The 21,170-nt window shown below is 26.4% G+C and overlaps 1 long non-coding RNA gene across 1 annotated transcript; it reads right to left on the reverse strand.

Annotated features, from left to right (window-relative positions):
• Positions 1–515: 515 nt before the first annotated feature.
• On the reverse strand, positions 516–20,949 carry LOC111632394. Its single transcript, XR_002757850.1, has 3 exons — positions 20,610–20,949; positions 9,740–9,774; positions 516–933 (listed from the first exon to the last, which is right to left on the reverse strand). It is a non-coding gene; the product is annotated as an uncharacterized LOC111632394 (long non-coding RNA).
• Between the last annotated feature and the right edge of the window lie 221 nt (positions 20,950–21,170).

Raw genomic sequence — 21,170 nt, forward strand, 5'->3', positions numbered from 1 at the left:
AAACAATTGCTAGATTTTAAAATCAACTTTAAATGATTTCTATTTACACACTGTCAAAGTTATTAGAAACATCAATGGTTTTATCTGTATATTAAAATTAAAGACATAGATGACATTTATTTCATTATCTGAACATTCATCTCTGATTAATTTATCCAATAGATTAAAGTAGTGAAAACAGTTTTGAAGAACATTTACAGGGTCTTCCAAAAAGAATTTTACCATTTTAAATTATTATAGTTATGTTAATTATTATCTGAGAAGTATATGACATAAACCAATCGATACAGCAACCATCTGTGTTTCATCTCCCATCTACATTCAAATGTCTTGTCATCTACTGCCTCTAGGAAGCTCTGTAAATGAAAATGATGACTCAACTACAGAGAAGGTATTTTCTGTCTTGAAATTTGCAAAGTTGGACTCACTCATCATTGCTCAACACAAGTTTTCTGCAGGAGCCATTGAATTATGGCTGCTGTGAGAGGAGTGACAACAGATTTGTTGTAGTGATATAGGAAGAATTTGAGTATTTGTCAAATGTGTGCTGTATGATACAAAGTATACATGTTGAGAAATTGTAATGGGAAAATGTCAAACTTGGACATTTTTCCAATATTTTAATGTATGTTACAACATTCTTGGATAATAATTAATATAATTTATTACAATAATTTAAAACGGCAACATTCTTTTTGAAAGACACTGTATTTTTATACTCTTTTTTTTCCTCATACTATTTGATTTAAATCAGAAAATAATCATATTTATCTTCTTTAAAAAAAAGAAAACTTGTTTTATCATAATGAATATAACTCTGTATTTACTTACTGGCATGGCATCATTTTTTAAAAAAATAATGTTTGCATCATTATCAAAGGTACTTTAAATGCAGCATTTTTCTTACAGTACCAATTTTCAGCAGATTTTATCCTGAAGAAATAAGTAAAAATCAGCAAAAAATGTGAATTTGATTAATATAAAATATGATGTAACTTATTATGTAAATAAATAAATAAATTTAAAATATTTAAATGTATAAAACATTCATTTAAAAATTTAATAAAGGAAAAATCTTCCATACATTACTTTAAAACTTACTATTTATAATATATATATGCAAATCTATTAATATTTCTTTAGCTTGCTATTAAAATATTTTATTATTCCACATTATGACTAAAGTAAATGTTTTACATAAATTAAACTAATCAATTATACTAATTTATGTTGAATACTTTAATCATAAAGTGGAATAATGATATATTCTTTAATGATTTAATATGCTTTTTATCGTTGATTGAAAAATGTAAATTCTCTCTCCATTTTTCATTTTTGTGTATATAAATAAATTTTAATTAACATTCAGACAAATTTGAATGTTTTTTGATGAAAATAATTCTAAATCTTTCTCCTCTTCTTTCTTCGGCATTGTTAGTCCTGTTTTTTATGAGATTACTACTATTTACCTAAATGGCTGTTTTATGGCTGGATGTCTTTCCTATTGCCAATCCTTTTCTTTTAATCTGGATTTAAGATCTGCCAGAATCAATAAGTTCTGAGAGGGTTAAGAGAATATGCCAGTCAGAAGTGGATGCTGAACACTATTGTTCAGGACTTTTCAACTTCAATGATTGATTAGAACCAGTATGTTTAGCAAAAATTATAACTGTTATCCTATATCTAATGGTATCATCAAAATTATTAAGATAGAAAAAACAAAAACAAGCTACTAAATGTTGGATCTATTAATTGCTGTGAAATTTGTACCACCTGAATTGACTTGATTTAGTAGTAATTGTCCTAGTAATTAGTGTAAATGATGGAAGTAGTAAAAGTGTATGTGATGCTGTTATAACATCTCAGCAAATTATCTACTTTTTACAATTTAATAAGAATAAATTTTAATTTTTCTCAATTAATTATAGTAATAAACTTGAAAATAACAATTTTAATCAAAATTTTTAATTTGGTATTTTTGAAAATGAAGATTCAAATTATGTAGAATATTTTTTAAGTTCTCATCTTAGAATATCCTGCATAATTAAAGATCAATGATTTGAATGAATTCACAAAGGAATTTAAACAAATTTTAATAAATTAATATTTTTTAATCATTTAAAATATAATTTTTCTAAATTTTTAATCTTTAATAGTAAAATAAATGTTGATCTGAAAGGATAGATCAGATTTATTGTTATTGTAATTTAAACCTGTTTTTAATTAATTGGAATTTTAATAAAAATGAAATAAATAAAATAATTTAAATAATAGCTTATGAATTTATAAAAGCAAACAATTGCATGTTTGAAATGAAGAAACATTTATTCTTTTGTGAATTTAATGTTACTAAAACTTGGTTTATATGATAAATAATTCCAATAATTATGAAGTATAGTAATTTATTTTTATCTTCCCCATGTACTAGATATTTCATATTTCCGTTCAAGGAGGTCGAAATGACCGAAACGTNAAGTCTTAAATGTGTTTTAAAAAACAAACTTTTAAACAGAAGCAATATCTTTCTGATTACATTACAAATAAAAAAGTTAGAAACTTGTAAAATTCTAAAGTTAATGTTATTGATAATGTTATTCTTTTCTTTAACCTATTTTTGAAATTATTTTATAAAGTTATATTAACATTCTGAATGATTTCACATATCTATTAAAAAATGAACTTTTGTTAAAGCTATTAAATTATGAACATTTCAATGCTTAGAAGAATATATATAAAGAATAATAATTTCTAATTTGCATTTTGGTAGTAGTAATCTGAGAATTTTTCATAAAATTTACTCTCAAAGGAGGAAGAGAAATAAGAATAAGATCTATATATTGCATCATATCTTAAGATTTAATAAAATTATTCCTTATTAGTCATTTGATATGATAATGATATGAAATGTGAAACAAATCTATTTTATTAAAAAGTTTAAAGATAAATTCTAACTAGTATAATCAGATCATAAGTACACTTTATAAATTAATTAATCTATAAAATTAAATATCAAATCAAACACATTTTTTCCATATTTTGTATTTTTCTTTCCAAAACCTTTTGTTTTTTCTTTTTCCCCCTATAATTGATGCCTTATGTTATTGATTGCTTTTGAAGCAATTGCTAAGACCTATTTATCTTCACTTTTTGGTTTTGAGACATGAGGTATAAAGAATATATATAAAATAAGTTAAAAAAGTTTCAATAGAATCTACAATGCTTGTTCTGTTTTCCTTGGCTGTTAACGAAGATAAATGCATGCTAAATTTTAATAAATGCATTTTGCTTTGTTAATTTATTAAAATTCTATTACAATAATGCTTTAAAAATTATATATCATGCTTTGGAAAAATAATACACAAAAATTAAAATTAAACTAATCAGTTTGTATAAATATATATAAACTGCTTTAGTTGAAGCACTAGGAGGGAAAATCAGTTTAATTTTAATTTTTGTGTATTATTTTTCTAAAGCATGATATATATTTGATTTATTACCTACAATACATTTCTGTCATTGTTTAGTATCTGCAATAATGCTATTCAGTCAAACTTGTTTTTCATTATGTATGAAAATGATAAATTAGCCAAAACATTTCATCTTTGTTTTTCCTTTTCACATGTCTGGTACAGCATATGACAGACATTAAATTCAAATTTCACTATGTTATGAAATAAACAGACAAGATTTTAAAAATTTGTTAGTATAATATTAACAAATCTATTAATACTAATGATAGCAACAGAAGTATGCTATTAAAAGATGCTTGTATTTTTATCCTCATATCACTTTTTTGAAGAAGTGGAATGATGTATACAAAATATCTGGATTTATTTTGACTTAAGTCCAATATAGAAATGGTTCCAAATGTTCTTATCTGAAATACATTGCATACTATTTGCACACTTGTCATTCTTTTCATATAATCAAATCTATATACTGCATTCAGAATTCTCTTCTCTGAGATAATTATTTAAAAATAATGCAATATATATTTATCAAATTAGTATAATATAAAATGAATTTAAGCTATATTTCATTATGTACTGTTTATTATTTAAATTCTGTTTGTTGCCATAGCAACAATTTCAAATAATAAAACTGATAATGGAATTCTTATTCTAAAGTAACTCTACTATTGCTTTAAACAATAAATGAAATAGACCATCAAAAAGCAATTGTTGACAAATGGCTGGAAAATCCAGAAAAACCAACACATTTCATAGCAAAAGAGCTATAAATTTCCCAAAGTATGCTAGCTGGAGTATTAAATTGGTATTGTAAAACATTGTCCATTTCTTGAAAGCCAGGTTTCAGTGGAAAATATGGTGCTTGCAGTTCACAACTCAACCAGAAGATAATCAAAGTCATTTCCAAAAATTGCAGTATGTCAGTGAGAGATGTTGAAAAAAAATGTGAAAATAATCAATGGTTCAAAGGGCTAAGCACTGTACAACTATGAGATCATATAATAACAAGAAATACCTAAAGTGACTGAAAAACAAAAGAATGTAATTAAAACTAGAGCTTGAAAATTGTATTCTTTAATTGGCAAAAAGAATGCTTGTTTGGTTTTAGATGACAAAACATACACGAATTCTGACTTCTCAACACTTCCAGGCTCATGCTATTATACAGATTTGAAGCAGTTCTTCCAGAATCTCAAACATCAATCAGTGTTGAAAAGTTTGGCCTAAAATATCTGGTATGGCAAGCAGTTTGCCAGTATGGATTGAAAAGTTTGTCATTTACAGCAAAGGAAATATTAGTGCTGGAATTTATATTCATAAATGTTTAAAAAGATCATCATCCTTTTTTAAAAAATCATTGTGGCCAGATTTGTCAACAATATGCTATGCAAAATCCACAGTAAGTTGACTGGAATGGTGCAGTTGATTCTGTACATAGAGACATGAATCCATCAAACATATCACAATGCTGACCAATAGAAAGATTTTGGTTTCTTGTAAAAATAAACAAACAAACAAAAAAAAGAGAACAGAACAGGCAGGTAAAGACACTAAAGATTTTTCTCTGAAGTGGAAAAGAGCAGTCACAAAAATTGAAGGAAATACTGTAAAAAATCTTATGAAGAGCCGTATGAAATGGAGCAAAACTTAAGCATTATAATTAAGTCTTAAATGTGTTTTAAAAAACAAACTTTTAAACAGAAGCAATATCTTTCTGATTACATTACAAATAAAAAAGTTAGAAACTTGTAAAATTCAAAAGTTAATGTTATTAGAATCCATATTTGAAAACAATTAAAATGTAGTTTCTTTTGCTATAAATTCCTTGAATGATTTATTTAAAATAAACAAAAATATTTCAAATTCACAAAAGTATTTATTTACTTTAACTTTTTAATCTATGTATACAATTGTAAATAGGTAAATTTTTTAATATAAATATAATAGACTATTTAGAAATGTTTGAAATTATTGTAATTGTTAACATCTGGAGAGCACAGGTGTTGCAAATTTTTATCGGTTCCCACAGGAGAGAATAAATCTTACCTTAAAATCTATTGTTTTGAAACCAAGAAAATTTAGTTTTATCTTTATTTGAGATAATAATAACAATATTTATTGTTTTAGCATAATAATAATAATAATTATGAAATGCTATATTGATTCTAATAAAAAATAAATGTAAATTTCTGATTTTGTATAACATGGAAAATAAAATGCCTTATGACTTGATTTATTGTTTGCTGTGCATTGAGCCATTTTGATGTTGTCTACAATTTTTATTATTCTAATATTTTAATGTTGCTATTAATTTTATATGTTTTAAAAATCATTTTATTGATTAAATGTAAATTTTTATAAAAAGTTTTTTTGAGCTACTGTTTTTTTTAATATAAAAAAAGAAATCAATACTGTATGTTGTTAATTAAATTTAAAATGATGATAAATTACATCTAAAATTGATTCTTTCAAAAAATTCATTTTTATATATAATTAATTTAAAAAATGTTTTATTGAAAATATAAAAACTTTTTAAATTTTGTAAAAGTTTAATTATATTACAAAAATCAATTCAAATAAAATATTTTACAAACTATTACATTTTAAAATATAGAGATAGGAACATAAATTGTTTGTTGTTATCATTGTATTTGAATAAGTTTTAATCAATAAAATAATGATAAAATTATTGTGTTATTATCTCATTTTATCTATAGATAAAATAATAATTGGGCTTCTCATGTTATGTTATTGTCTAGGAAAAATTTAATTTGCACGTGTATATTTTCTTCAGTTGTGTGCTTAAAATTACACAGTTTATAAAGTAATATGCTGAAAATATATATTAAGATCTACAATCTTGTAAATTTTTATATGAAACTAATTGTTACTGCATAAACCTGAATTTTTTGTAATGTAAAATTTTATTTGTTTTTGTTAACATGAGTATGATGTGAGAGTGTACAGTACGTGTGTGTGTATATATAGTTATTGTAAGAAATTATTGTGCATTCTATTTACTACTACTATTGGTATTTAATTATTTTTGAAACTGGATATGTGCATAAAAAAATCATGCTTAATTAAGGAAAAGGCAACGATCTAGCAAAATACTTTAAGGAGACCGTACAGAGAAAAGATTTATATCTGATTCTATCATGTAAACTGTATTACTTTATTAGGTCACTCATATAAAAGAAATAATTGATGTTGGTTTTGAACAGACTATCATCTTGTTGCCTTATTCGATTATGTCAATAATTCAATAATTTAACTAACTCAGACTACTCTGTTTTATTTGATGTGACTAATTTTTAGATGATGATGATGATGATGATTAAATTAAAATGATAGCTTCAATGATGATAATACCCATTATTGAAGCTATCATTTTAATTTAGTTTTATACAAGTTTTTTTATACCAAAAAATATTTATTTGAAGTTCTTACTTTCCTCTTCCTTTACAGGTATATAATATTTTAAGTTTTCATTTAGGGCCTTGTACATTTAGCCTTAGTTAGCAATAACATTTATAAGATAATTTAGAACTTGTTCCAGCTTTGTATTTAAAACAGTCTAATTTTTATTTCTTTTTGATTGTTAATAATGAGAAAAATAAAAAAATATTTTTTAAAATCTCAAATTTTGAATTTTGAAAGAAATTTCTTACTGAATAATGTAACCTTGTTAGTTTTCTCTGGACTTTTGATATAGTTTTCCTTTGTTAGATATGATCAGTCTATCTGTTATTTTTGGTTTACTAATAATTTTATATCTTGCTTAATATACAGTGCACACTCACTAGTCAAACTCCACTTAATCTGAACCACTTTCATTTGATCTTCCATATTTTTTGAAAAGATGTCAAATTAACATATGTACTTGTCTATGGTCTTTTTTTTTTTTTTTTTACTTCCTTTCTTTACATATAATTCACTAATTGAAATTTTTGCTAATTTAAACATATCCATACCAGAATTGTTCTGATTATCAACAGTGCAAAAATAAAAATTCAATTTTTATAAATCTGGTTATTATGCCATTTGCTCCAAATGCTTTATTGTCATTTACATTTTAATGTTTATTCTTAATTACAATAATAAATTGAAAAACAATAAATCAAACAATAGACATTCAGTAGGTTTACTAGATAGTTTAACTTATTATACAACAATTTTGATTCTAAGATATCTTACAATTTTCTTACTTAAAAAAAAGAAATCTTAAAATTATAAGCATATATTGTTAATTTTATTTAAAATTATCTGCTATTTTATTTTACTTGCTATATCTTACACTATATAAAGACATGCCCCATTTCAGCACAGAATATTTAGGAAAAAAAGTATTTAGTGTGTATTTAACTGTAGCCTATGAAGACTGGGAAATTTGTTAGCCTACATTGAAACTTCATCTGTAAGACATGATGTGATTTTTTTTTTAACTCTGAATTTTGGAGAAAAGTTGCTTCTTATATGCCATAAAATATGGTAATTTTATTAGTAAGATTCATATAATATGCATTCTAGTTTCAATAGTTAGCCTCCTCAATTAATTTTTTTTTATGTTTGAAGGGAAATATCCTACATTTAAAAAGTTTTTATGTTTTTAATAAATTATGTTAATAATATAAACAGAGTATAAGTCTAAAATAATTAGTTATGTATATCCTTTTAATTATAAGATTTCAGCAGTCTCTGATACAATGAGGTTTGAATTTAAGTAACAATTTAAATGAAAATATTTTCATATGTCAAACTGATCTTCATGGTCATATTATAAATTTTTCTGTTAAATCTGGCATTACAATAATTGAAATTAATATTGCTTAAGTGTAATTTCATGTTATTAAATTTTAAAATTATTAGAATAGTTTCTTATTTCTGAATAAAAGATCATTTTTACAATTTTATCTGTCAAATGATAATTGTACAATAAATCACTAGAGTTATTTTATTTTGTGTAGTGAAAAAAACGATATTTTTAGTAACATTATTATTATTTGAGATAAAGAAAAATAGCATTTTAAATTTATTGTATTTTCTGTATTTTTTCTGTTAATAGTGATAATGCTGTATTAATTATATGTACAGTAAGAAAAATTAAAGTAAAAATAATTGAATTAAATCATGAGATTTATAAATTAGATTTTAAATTATAATATTTTTAAAAATAAAAATATATTATTTAATTAAGAATTTTATTGAAAATTCTTTATTAACAAAATCATAATTTCTTACAGACGACGCCGGTATCGTCCTCTATCACCTAGTGATGCAGTTATGCTGGAAAATGGTTCATTGCCCAACTGATCATTATTCGAATGATTTATGGGAGTCTGTTCTGTCTTGGGAATATTAGGACAAAGAAAAGGCATTGATTAATTTTATATCATTGCCTTATTGAGTATTTTTAATTGATGATAAGTCTGAAATTAACAAATACCAAACAAAATTATCAAACTATCATAGATTAATTTATGGAAATAGTTTCTTCAATAAACTCTAGTCACAAAATATCTGTTTCGGAATGTGCCCCTTGTTACCTTGTGATTTTGTTTGTTAAATGTTAGTGGATTTTGTTATATTTTATTATTATTTAAAAATGAATTAAGTTTATAAAGATGATATAAACAGATATTTTAACATCGAAGATTTGTGTGTGCAAAAAATCTTTCTATCAGTATAGCCTGTGATGAAATTTTAGTGTTTGTGTTATAGAAAATACAAAAAAAAATGTAAATACCTTGTACAGTGTAATAATTTAATCCTCTGGATAAAATTTCATTTAAATTTGAATACAGTATAAGAGTTTATAATGACTTGATTTGTAGAACCTAGATGTATACGACTGACAGAAATTGTTCTATTAGAGAGATGTTAAGATAAGTTCTTCCAGTAACTATTTTCAGATATCAAATGTGAAAAGTTACTCTAATTGCAACATAAAAAAAGGATATATATGCATAAATATATAAATAAATATAAATATACTATTTGCAGCAGGACTGCATTCAATGTTAAATGTTCACCTTTTTACTTATTGTTAAGCTTTTGTTTCAGTAAATTTATTTGTGATATGTGCCATTCATTCATTCTGTCATATTGTTGAGAAACACAAATACATAGTTATGTATAATATATGTCATAATTCAGCTTTAATATCTTGTAAATTCATTCAAGGCCAGTTTATGGAAATTATCAAGACTAGATTGAAAGTCATTTTACTCACAAGATCCTCCAAATTCTCAAAATTAATGAAAGTGTACCTGAGTGTCTTGAGCTCATCATCTGATCACAGTCACTAGAACAAAAGTACAATAATTGATTTTAGAGGAGTGCATGAGAAAAAAGTGCAGCTTTTAAAATGAAAAAGAACATTTTATTCATTAAATTTCTTGAAGGACATTCCTAACACATTTGCAAATGTAAACCTCTTCCCCTTTAGTTGTTTTAATTAGTTTTGTAATAATAATATAATTTTTCTTATTTGTATGGCACTGAATTAATAGAATTATGCAATGTACTTCTATTGTAACTTTTTCATATGAATTGAAAAAATTTAAAAATGAAGCCTTTTATTGTCAAATTATTATTTATGGTAAAATATTAAGAATATCAATTATTTTTGCATTAACAATGATGCATCTTAATGATTTTAATTTCATATTGTGCAATAGATCTATAATTAAAATGCAGAAAACTGTACTGTTATTATTATTATTACGCTACTGAATACTCATTAGTATTATTATAAAATTTAATATTAGTACATATTAACATATTATTTTAGTCCTGTTTTTATAAATAGGTAACTTGATGGAAAAATTGTCAAGTATCCAGACAAGCATATTTATTCTAACTCAAGGAAAGTAAATTTATTTTCATCGTAAATATATCTACGGGCAGACCATTGCGCAGGATGTATTGATAAAAAAATTATTTTTTCATAATACAGTTTATTAAATTTTACTATATCAGTATACAGAATAATAACACAGTAGACTGAGAAGGAAGGGTACAAAATATAACTTATATACTATATACTGTAATTTTAATTTTTTCCCCAAATGGAAGAAGGTTAACCCCCAAAAATCCCTGTCTACAGACATAATATGTTTTAAAAAAAGTCTAACTTTTCTTTACAATTGAAATTAATCTTTTAATTGGATTGTTGATATTGCTTTAAAAATTCAGAAGTTCTAAATTGTTTAAAATTTAAATTTTTCATCAATGCAATTAAAAGATAGTAAAGGTAAATTAAACTGTGATTAATCTTTTAATAATACTTTTTAAATAATTCATTTAAATTTAATTGATCTTTTAATTAAAAATTTAATTTTTTTTTATTTTTACAAATTTAAAATGCAATTAAAATATAATTAATTATATACAGTGGTACCTCAGGATACGAACGCCCCAGCATACGAAATTTTCAGGATACGACATGAAATTCGAACATCTTTTTGCTCCACGATACGAACAAAAACTCACCATACGACGTTACATTAGTTCGCATTTTTCATTTGTTTTCCTTACTACAGTTATTTTTTTTAATGTATTACTTGGCTTTAATTTGAGTATGTTTTTCGCATTGGAACGAATTATTTGGTTTAACATGTAATCGTATGGGAAAAGTTGATTCACCTTACGACATTTTCATGATACGATCTCAGTTTCGGAACAGATTAATTTCGTATCTTGAGGTACCACTGTACTTAAAATGAAAAATTATAATTTTGGTTGAGAACAAATGTTTACAGTATTCATTTTTCATCGTAAAAATATTTTTGAAATGATTTCTATGGCAACGACTGTTTAAAAAAAATACTGTATGCTAGTATATTTTAAAGTATAATTAATTAATTAATGAATATAAACTTAGCTGTAGCAAAATCTAATAATTTATTATATAATACATACATAAACGTTTGATATTAAGTAAACCCTCAAAAATTTCAATTCCTTTCTGTATTTATAATTATTATTATACCGCATAAAATTATTTTTGGCAGTTATAATTTTTAAAAATTTATGCATTTTAAATATATACCATTGTAAAAATCATTTGACTGTAATTAAAATCGATGTTTTTTAATATATTTAAATTGTACAATGATCATAATTAATTAAAGAGTTGTTCAGAGAACTCTCTGTAGAAAGAATTATTGGATGAATCTCAACCAAATTTTGCATACATACTGGAGTTAGCGGTTTCGATTTTCGGAAATAATTTTACTTCCGAATTTCAGCCGCTAGGAAAAAGTTTGGCGCTGCGTTTAATGTGCTTATTACATACGTTTTCTAATGAATTGAGAAAAAAGTGCAATAATTTTATTTCCATTACCGATGTGGAATGCGGAATTGGCGATTAAATCAGATATGGCTCTATGTGCCCTCCATCTTCATGCTCTCTAAAAAGTGCATTCGCTTTTCATTTTACAAAGATTCTCAATATTCAAAGTCTGTGTAGTATGCATATTAAGGGCATCAGCACCAAATTTCGCCCTAAGGACGAATTTCAAAATGAAATGTGTACCAAATTTTGCTGAGATTTGTCCAGTAATCCTGCAGCAAACTCTGAACACTTTTTCTTTAATTATGCTTACTTCTGTACATAAAATGAAATCGTAATGATTTCTCGTCATTTCGCTTGAGCCTATTATTTAAAATGAATGCAATACAAAATTAATTTGTGGTAGCCTACTTGTTTGCACTAACTCAGTTTTGACAGAATATAATTTGGAAATGAAAATACGTGTAATTTCTAAATAAAATTTTTATAATTTAAAATTTAACCGAGAGAACTATTTTTAATTTCGTAAATAGATTGGATTCTAAATCCTGTGTAAATTGCCACCAGATATTTAAAATAAATTAGTACTGACCTTTGCAGAATCCCATAAACTACAATATGTAATATATGAATACAGAGCGTTTTTTAAAGTTAGGTTAAATAGGCATGTGCCTACGGCGGCAGTGACTGTAAATATATAAAAAGTGTTTCGGGATAAAATATTTTCGTTACTAAGTGAAATTAACTTATTTTTATTATGTAAAAAAATTAATGTTCAAGAATTATTATACATTTAATGTTCTATCCCAATCGTGAGCAATTTGCGACCCGTGAGGCCCCAGGGCTTGGAAACGTAATTTTGTTTTCCAGTTTTCTGCTCTGTGGCATTATGCAACCCTAATTAGGAGAAACTTGGGAAATCCCGCTCGCATAGGTATCGCGAAACAGAATGGAATTATCAATGTGTAATTGTGTGGTCTGGTAGCAAATGTCATCATAAGTCTATAGTCACGATGGCCGAGCGGTCAAGGTGGCAGCCTATCGCTTTGGGGGACCGGGATTGAAACGCTTTCAGGTGGTGGTCCATCCGGATATGTCAAGCACCACCCTCATCACCCAGCCGGACTATTGGGGTCGTGGCCGAATCCATAACGGGCTTGCAAGAAGAGGCCCTCAGTGTCTACACGGCTGAAAGAATTAAAAGTAATACTAAATGACGAAAATTGAGTAGACATAATAAAAAACTTCATAAATTCTAACAGCTACATCAGAAAATCACAAACTAGAGGCGTTAGAAAGCGAAAATCTAAGAAGACCCAGACGAAAATACAAAAATTGATCACACAAAGACTGCAGAAGTGTATAAACACCAAATAATTATAAATGTCACTACAGTATTGTTATATATAAATCATAAAGTAAAATTATGAGTGCCAAACCCTAACCATTGAGCGGTAATACTCGACATAATCGGGCATTCCCGCTCGATGGATAGCATTGAAAATTCATAAAAGTTTAGTTCACACTGAACGCGATTCGCTAGCGAAAGCGAAAAACAGCGCAAATAACACGTCAGACAGACATGACGTCGTTTCAGGCGAATTTTACCATTTCGCGAATCGCTTCGAAGTTCGGAACTGTCGAGCTTTTTCGCTAGCGAAAAAATTTCGCACCAATCGTATTCGTATTCCCGCTAGTTGTCACATGGTTCTTGTTGTTTTCAAGATGGCTACGGAAACTTTCTCACGCAATAGATTACATGTTGTAATTACGGATTTTAATATTTCTCTTACCCAACATCGTTTTCTTTTCGACTTATTTTTCTTTCTCAATAAATAAACAAATGTGATTAACGACGGAATATCGGAAGCGGTCATTTTGTTTTTCGAGATGACGTGTTCACTTACTTGCAAATGATTGGCTGTTTAAAATTCTCAATCGCTTTTCGTTTTTAATTGTAGGGTCAATTTCGCTATGCGAATAAAAATCGCTTTTCGCTATTCGCTCAGTGTGAACTAAGCTTAATTAAAATTTTTTAAATAACTTGTATGCAAAGTAAATAAAACCAAATTGTATAGAACACTTTAAACTTATATTTTACTAATAAAGTTTCGATGTTTATATAAATTTGAGTATGTGTTTTAGTTTTCTCTATGTGACATGGCATTATTCTACTTTCCCCTAATCCCCTAAGCCGATATTCGTGACCAAGAACATTTTAAGCATTTTACTTATTTACAAAATAATGTAAAAAGCGTTACTAACGACGTTTTTCTATTAAAATGAAAACAACAAAACAACACCGTGTTTTTTTTAGCTAATTATGAGTAATGACGAAAGCGAAAACTACAAGTAGCAAAATGTCATCCATAACCTCTTTCATACGTTAACATACTGAGCAAATTCACGGCAGTATATACCGTACAGTACCTAGTGTAACTACCTACTAACTTACACTTTATCTATTTAACAAGTATAACTTTTCCTACTGTTATGAGATTTTATTTTAAAAATAACTTTTACATTGTTAATCATAATATGTGTAATTGTGTGTGGCGCTATCTGTTAAGAGATTTTATTATTAAAAACTTTTTATATTATTAATTATTATAAAATAGCAAAAAATTTAATTTCGAGGGTAGGGATGAGTTTTATTTTTAAAAATATATACCTTGTATGCTAATAACGAGGAAAATCTACAGCAGGTGCGACTCCTCTCGCGATATCATACATGATCCCCTCTACCTTCCCCTCCCTCGACCTTTAACTATCAAAATTTAATAGTATAAATGCCCCATACACAGGAGCTACCATGCCAAATTTTTATTATTAATTATCCCGGCCTAAGATACTAAACGAAATAGATGTCAACACGCGCGCGCGCGCGAAATTTTTTCCGTTTTCTCGATATTTTTGAGTTCAGGTGGTCTCAAAACGTGATTTGCAAAAAAACTGGAAGGGTCAAATTCGACATGATTCCAATACTTTCCTCGTTAGATATACATAGCATCCGGGAAAGTAAAAATCACATAACTATCCGTAATTCAAAATGTATTATTCGTTTCTTGAAATTACATTTTTCATTCATTCAATTATAAAAAAAGTAAATTATTCGGTATAAAAACACAAAATGAAAGGACATTTCCATTGAGGGTAAAGTGATTTTCATACTATCATATTTGTGAATCATAAGAGAGAAGAGAGGAAAAGTCTTTCTAGAAAGCAAAACAAAATTTCATTGTTTAAAAAAAAAGGAATATAAAATTATAAATATTCAAATGAAAACATAATCCATAGACAGCTTATGGTAAGATTATAGAAAGGCATCATATTTGGAACCTCTGCCATTTTGTGAAACAAAAAGGAAATTTCTTCAGATAGTCTGTTTTGAAGACTCCGATGTCACTTATTATCTCGGATTGCTATGAAATTTTCTGGTCGGTTTTGTTGGGCTGCAATTTGAAAAAAATTGTAGATCTATAAATTTCCAGTGTCGTCCGTCCGCCATTCCTTAATCTCGAGAACAGAGTTAGATGAAATCCGAGACTAGATATGAAAACTTCAGGGACAGAAAGCCCCGACTAACTACATAAAAACTTCCGGTGCAAACTGAAAGTCATGTTATTTCAATTCGAAATTTTTCCCTGTAAAGTGTTAGATAGGTGACCGGCACGATTCTACTGTTAAAAGTATGACGTACAGGGGCAAGCCACTACTAATTCGAAGTGGAGAACATATATTTTAAATTAAAAATATGATTAAAAATTGCAGCCCGGCATTGTTACGATGTCACAATAAATAATTGCTGATTTTCTATTTTGTCTTTCTAATTGCACGTGACGAACAAAGGAGGTTTTCGACTAGAATTTAATCTGCATCTGAACGAACGTACGACAAATTATGATAATAAGTACAGTATATTTAATAATCAATATATAATCATGCTATTTTCGGTAGATGATAGTTCCGATTTAATCGTAGCGGTGTCCATTCGAATGTCTGTTATAGTGATCACGGGCTGGTCAACGATCCGTTTCTCGATTAGGTCTTTAATTCTTTTGGTTTTCTTTCTTTTATATTTAATTGGATTTTCAGCCAATCTGTTTTTCTTCGTTTAATCTCATTCGATGGTTGATTAGAACATCTCATTATTTTAGTCGTCTGTATATCTGGAGTGAATGCAGTCTTAGAAATTTTGTCAGAATGGTATGGACTTTCATTTTGTCTATTTATTTGTCGTCTTGTTTGTTTACATGTCCTCGGATCGTTTCGAAATCCCAATCGAGATGTTGTATACCAGTTTTGTAGTTCGATAGGACAGGAATCTTTACAAATATTTTAAATAATTATCTTCGTCGCGAATAATTATGTTCGAGAATTTTCCAAATCCAGGTAAATCCTGTTTCGCACTGAGCAGAGCAACTTCATCTGTTCGGTGCTCGATTGGATTCAAATTTCTCTTTGAAATGGGTGAAGCATTTTGTCCAAATTCGTGAGATGAAGATAACATAAAAACTCGAAACACAATAGCGAAAGCTTTCTTTGAAAATAATTCATATTAACAATGAAAAATTTTATTAGTCGTTTTTTATCGAATGTTTTTGTTATCAACTTTAAAAAATTTAAATTATTTTTTTCATAGAATTTTCTATTTTGTGTAATTAGAGAGTTGTTTTTGGTAGGAATACTTTTTCAGAAACTAGAACAAATTTTTAAATAAATCTAATCTTTAAACAAGTTTGCATAAAGTACTAAACCAGAGTCAATTTTAAAGTATAATGCTTTTTTCACGTTTTCAGATACACTAAAATCTGCATGTATAAATTTTCAATTTATCAAGTCTCTGATTACTTGTTAGTGCCAATGTCTATAGGGGCAATGCTTTATTAAAGGACTTGCTTTTGCTTTTTGAAAGTAAATCAAAAAGTTGGAACAAATTTTACTAATATTTTTATTTTTTTAATTTTTCTTTCATAATACGAATCGTAAATAAATGTATGAATTACTCGTAAGCTTATCACTTTCGTATATAATACAATTTATTTTGTTTGGTTACAATAGATCATCTTAATTCTTAAACTTTTTAAAAAGTACCGATGTTGCCTTTTTTTCTTTTTTTAAAAAAATTCTTGCGCCTTTTACACTTCTTATAAAAGCAGACTGGCCAATATTTTCTTAGGATGTATTTTATTTTAATGAAACTAGAATTTTCTTGCTTTTTTTTATATGTGATTATATTTCTAAGAAAATAAAAAGTAAATTTGCATACGTAGATACTTACTGATAAATTAAATCGAATTTTGATGTAATGACTATATTGTCATAACCATAATGATAACTAAAATGCTTTCCTAGAATCTCGCGCCAGGGCCAGCACAGACGTCGGTTACAGAGAGACCTGTAACCGACCTAGACCTGTAACCGACCTTCTTTGTAATTCTTTGTCGAATATACAAATACATGTATTTAACATTTGCAAATTATGTTTATTATTAAAATTATATGAATTTTCGATTAAAAAATTATTTTTTGCAAATATTTTGAGGCCCACTAAACTTTTTCTGAGACCCCGCAATACCTCCAGCTCGCGCCGCAGTTTAAATCATTTCCATAGACTGAATTCAATAATTTACTTCATAATAAAATACCAATACTTTTCCACATAATTATAAATATAGGTAGCCAGTATTATACACTTTTTAGTATATAATACTATGAATTAAAATAAATAAGGAAGATACATAATACTTTAGAATCTTTAAAGATAGAAATGTTACTTTTTTGGAAGAAACACTCAAATATTAAATCATGAAAACATTCTCATTAATTCTTTAAATAAATTCAGTATTCTTTAGTGATCTGTGGCGCACTTGTGAGGCAGATTGTGAGGGATGATGTAGGTATTAGATCCCCGTACGCTTTACGGTAGGGGAGACCGGGGTTAATTGTCACAGTTTTTAGTCATTTCTAGTTTTAGGGTCTATAATATCAATTTATTTAGGTTTAAAGTGAAAATTTATACACCTACACATCTTTTGATTTGATTTATAATAAATATTTCTCACATTTCCTGAGTTTATTTTGGTTATGTTAAATTATGCGTAATATGGCATTTACTCGTGCCAATTCTATAAAGAAAATAGATTACTAATTTACTATTATTTATTCTGCGAAAGACAAGTAACTCGAATCTTTGCATATTATCTTCAGAGTCACAGTTGTGACAAACATAATATGGATTTACATCTGTACATAGTTCGTGAGACCAAACCCTCACGCAACTTGCTGTAAATCTTTTAACCGCTAATTTACGGAAAACAATGCAACGGATATTATTCAAATTTTGTAATGACGTAGACGAGCGGTAAGTGAACCTACTCCTAGATAACGTGACCATTCAGTTTTGATTATATAGGCGATATTTGCACTGTGACATGCCCCTTGTGACAACTATCCCAGTCTCCCCTACACTTTATGTACCATAAAGCGTATCATAAACATAATTACTAAATAATAGTTATGTTTTCTATACAGTTTAATCATATATGGTAAACGTTAGTTAGGCCTTACTATTATAATGAATCTGATGTTTAGTATAAAGAACACCTACATTTATTACCGGTATTATTATTAATTCTTAGATGAACTGAAATTCGATTAAACCAACTGCAATGTTTGTTTATAGATGGAAGATAAGATACTTTTCATATTAAACAAAAAATATCCATATTTTATTTTTATTTCTAGGGCGACAAAGCTATCTTTTCTCTAAATATTTACTTAAATTATGCAAATATATTCTTTGTAAAACAAATGTTAAAAATTTTTTCGAAGTTTATTTGATATATACAGGAATATTATACTCTTCCTTTATTATATTCATAAATGAAAAAATTAAAATTATAAATAATCTTATTTTTTAAAGATTATTCCATCTGTAATTGTATTGAAATATATTCTACAATTTCTCTTTATTTTTAAATTACTCAAAATAATTTTAAAGAAAATGATATAAAACTAAAATGAAATCTCTCTCTCTTCTTTTTATTAGTTACAATTAAAAATTAATTAATTAATTAATTATAAATACAAAAAATTATACTTGCAATTACCGTGCAATTTGTAAAATAATTAAAGTTAACATTATTAACATTAATAAAGTTTCCCCAAATTTAGGATAAACATTTTATCAATCTTCAATAAAATTTTAAAAATTTCAATACTTTTCTGAATAATTGAACTGTATGAATGAATCTTCGTTTTTAACTTCTGTTTCAAACAGCAGGAGTGATCTTATTGATCTTCGAATAATTCGAAAATTAATAAGATCATTCCTGCTGGTTGAAACAGAATCGTTCTTAACTTTCTGCTTATTAAAATAATTTTAATTAGCAGAAAAGCTAATTTTATTTTGAATTGTTAACATTCCGTGCGTATTTTTAATAGTAAGAATAAAAATAGCGAATTCAGCATTTCTTCATTTATCCGAAGGCCTTTTGCCAATTTTCCCGATCTGTTCATGCAAATATTAGAGCACATAATATATTTACTATGGCATCCAACCAATTTAACTTTTTCCTGGTTAAAATAATTTAAATTCTTACTATTTTAAAATGATAATATATAAAACCTGAACTTTTAATTTTTATATTTGGAATTCTGAATTTATTTTAGAGCAAAATCTGGAATTTTGGAACATTTAAACTTGAAGAAAAATTAAAAATGATATTTTCTTAAAATTTATAAAAATACAAAACATTTTCTACACAAATTTTATATAGTATTAACCTAATAAAAAGGGTGAGGTAATTCTATATTTTTGAACTGAAAATTTTTATTTTAAAATTCCTACACTCGAAATAAAAACACAGTGACATACTTGTATCATCATTATTTTATTACTTTAATTATTTTTAAAATAATATTGCATTTATATAGTTATATGTGTGAATCAATTCATGCTTTTTTGAAAATTTCATTTTTAATTACATCTAAGTTGTTAAATACATTAAATGCACTCTGTTTCTATACAAATATGTATTATTTAACAATAATTTAAACATATAGATGTAACACATTAAAATTAACTAAATAAATACAATAGTAATAATAAAACAAAGTAATTTATTTGTTATCTGTCGTTATCTTTCTTAATCTTTATTTAAATAAGAACAATACAGTCTTTCATACAAATTACATTCATGTTAATTCATTCTTTCAATGTTAATTCATCAAACACTACATAGTAAATAAAAATTTTGTGCATGTATTTTGGATAAGGTATAATTTATTTATATTTTGCATATATAATAAGAAGGGTCTCTTGACAATTAATTTCCCCCTGATTTTGAACTCTTTTGAAGTTTATAAATTTGATAAAATAGAATAATTTATTAACATAATTTCAATTTAAACTCAATAATTTATTCAATTACTTTTTTTTATACTGAATTAAACAGAAATCTTTTTGTCACATGTGCTTGTAAATTAATATGTAAACTGTATATAGCTGTCACGTGATTAGAACTGAAATTTGATAAATGCCTAATAAAGGATAACATTGAAAAGCTGAATTTCTAAGTATTTATTATTACGTAATGAAAAATAATATCCCGTGATGTCATTAAATAGAATTCCCATCTTCCTTTCTGCATTTATAATTTAATAATTTAACATTTTTTTTTTCCTGTTATGACATTTTCGTTTTAATCAAACCGGATTTATCCTTATCATTTTAATGACTAAAACATTCTTTTAATTAGAGATTTGTAAGGAAATTGTGTTTAAACAAGCAAATTTCATTTCCTACAGTTTTTATAAATAAATAACGTTAAAATACTCACTCAAAAAAAATTGCTTCCCGATTTTAAAAATGGCGGATGATAAAGGTTATAAAGGTTTCCATGGTAACTGGAAATAACCAATTACAAGTAGGCAGACGATATCTTTTTTTAAAGTTAAAATGTCGTCTGCTTTTTTTTCCTTCCTAATCGAAAGTATATTTTAATTAATAATGCAGAAGAGTTAAAATTCATGAAAATTTATTTATTTATAAAGCTTATTGCTCTCGAGTTTAAATTACTGGTGGATTTTAAATTAGTTATTAGAAAATAGCCAATCACGAGTGAGCATACAAAAAGAAAACTTTGTGCGCTCACTTGCGATTGGCTATTCTTTTTGTGGCTGTCGTCTGTTTAAAAGGGTGGAATTTAAATATTCATTTAAAATAAATAATGACATGCATTATACTTTTTAATCGGGAAAAGATGAGTTTAAAATATTATTGTGTATTTTAATAATAATCATAAACAGCTTTTGATGTATGAATCATTAAACAACATTTTTATTCGAGAGTTGGTCTATTTGGGAAATTCATTAGCCTATGGGAGATAAAGAAAAAATAT

Source organism: Centruroides sculpturatus, unplaced genomic scaffold, assembly GCF_000671375.1.
Source record: "Centruroides sculpturatus isolate CEXI.00-Female unplaced genomic scaffold, Cexi_2.0 scaffold834, whole genome shotgun sequence".
Lineage (NCBI taxonomy): Eukaryota > Metazoa > Arthropoda > Arachnida > Scorpiones > Buthidae > Centruroides > Centruroides sculpturatus.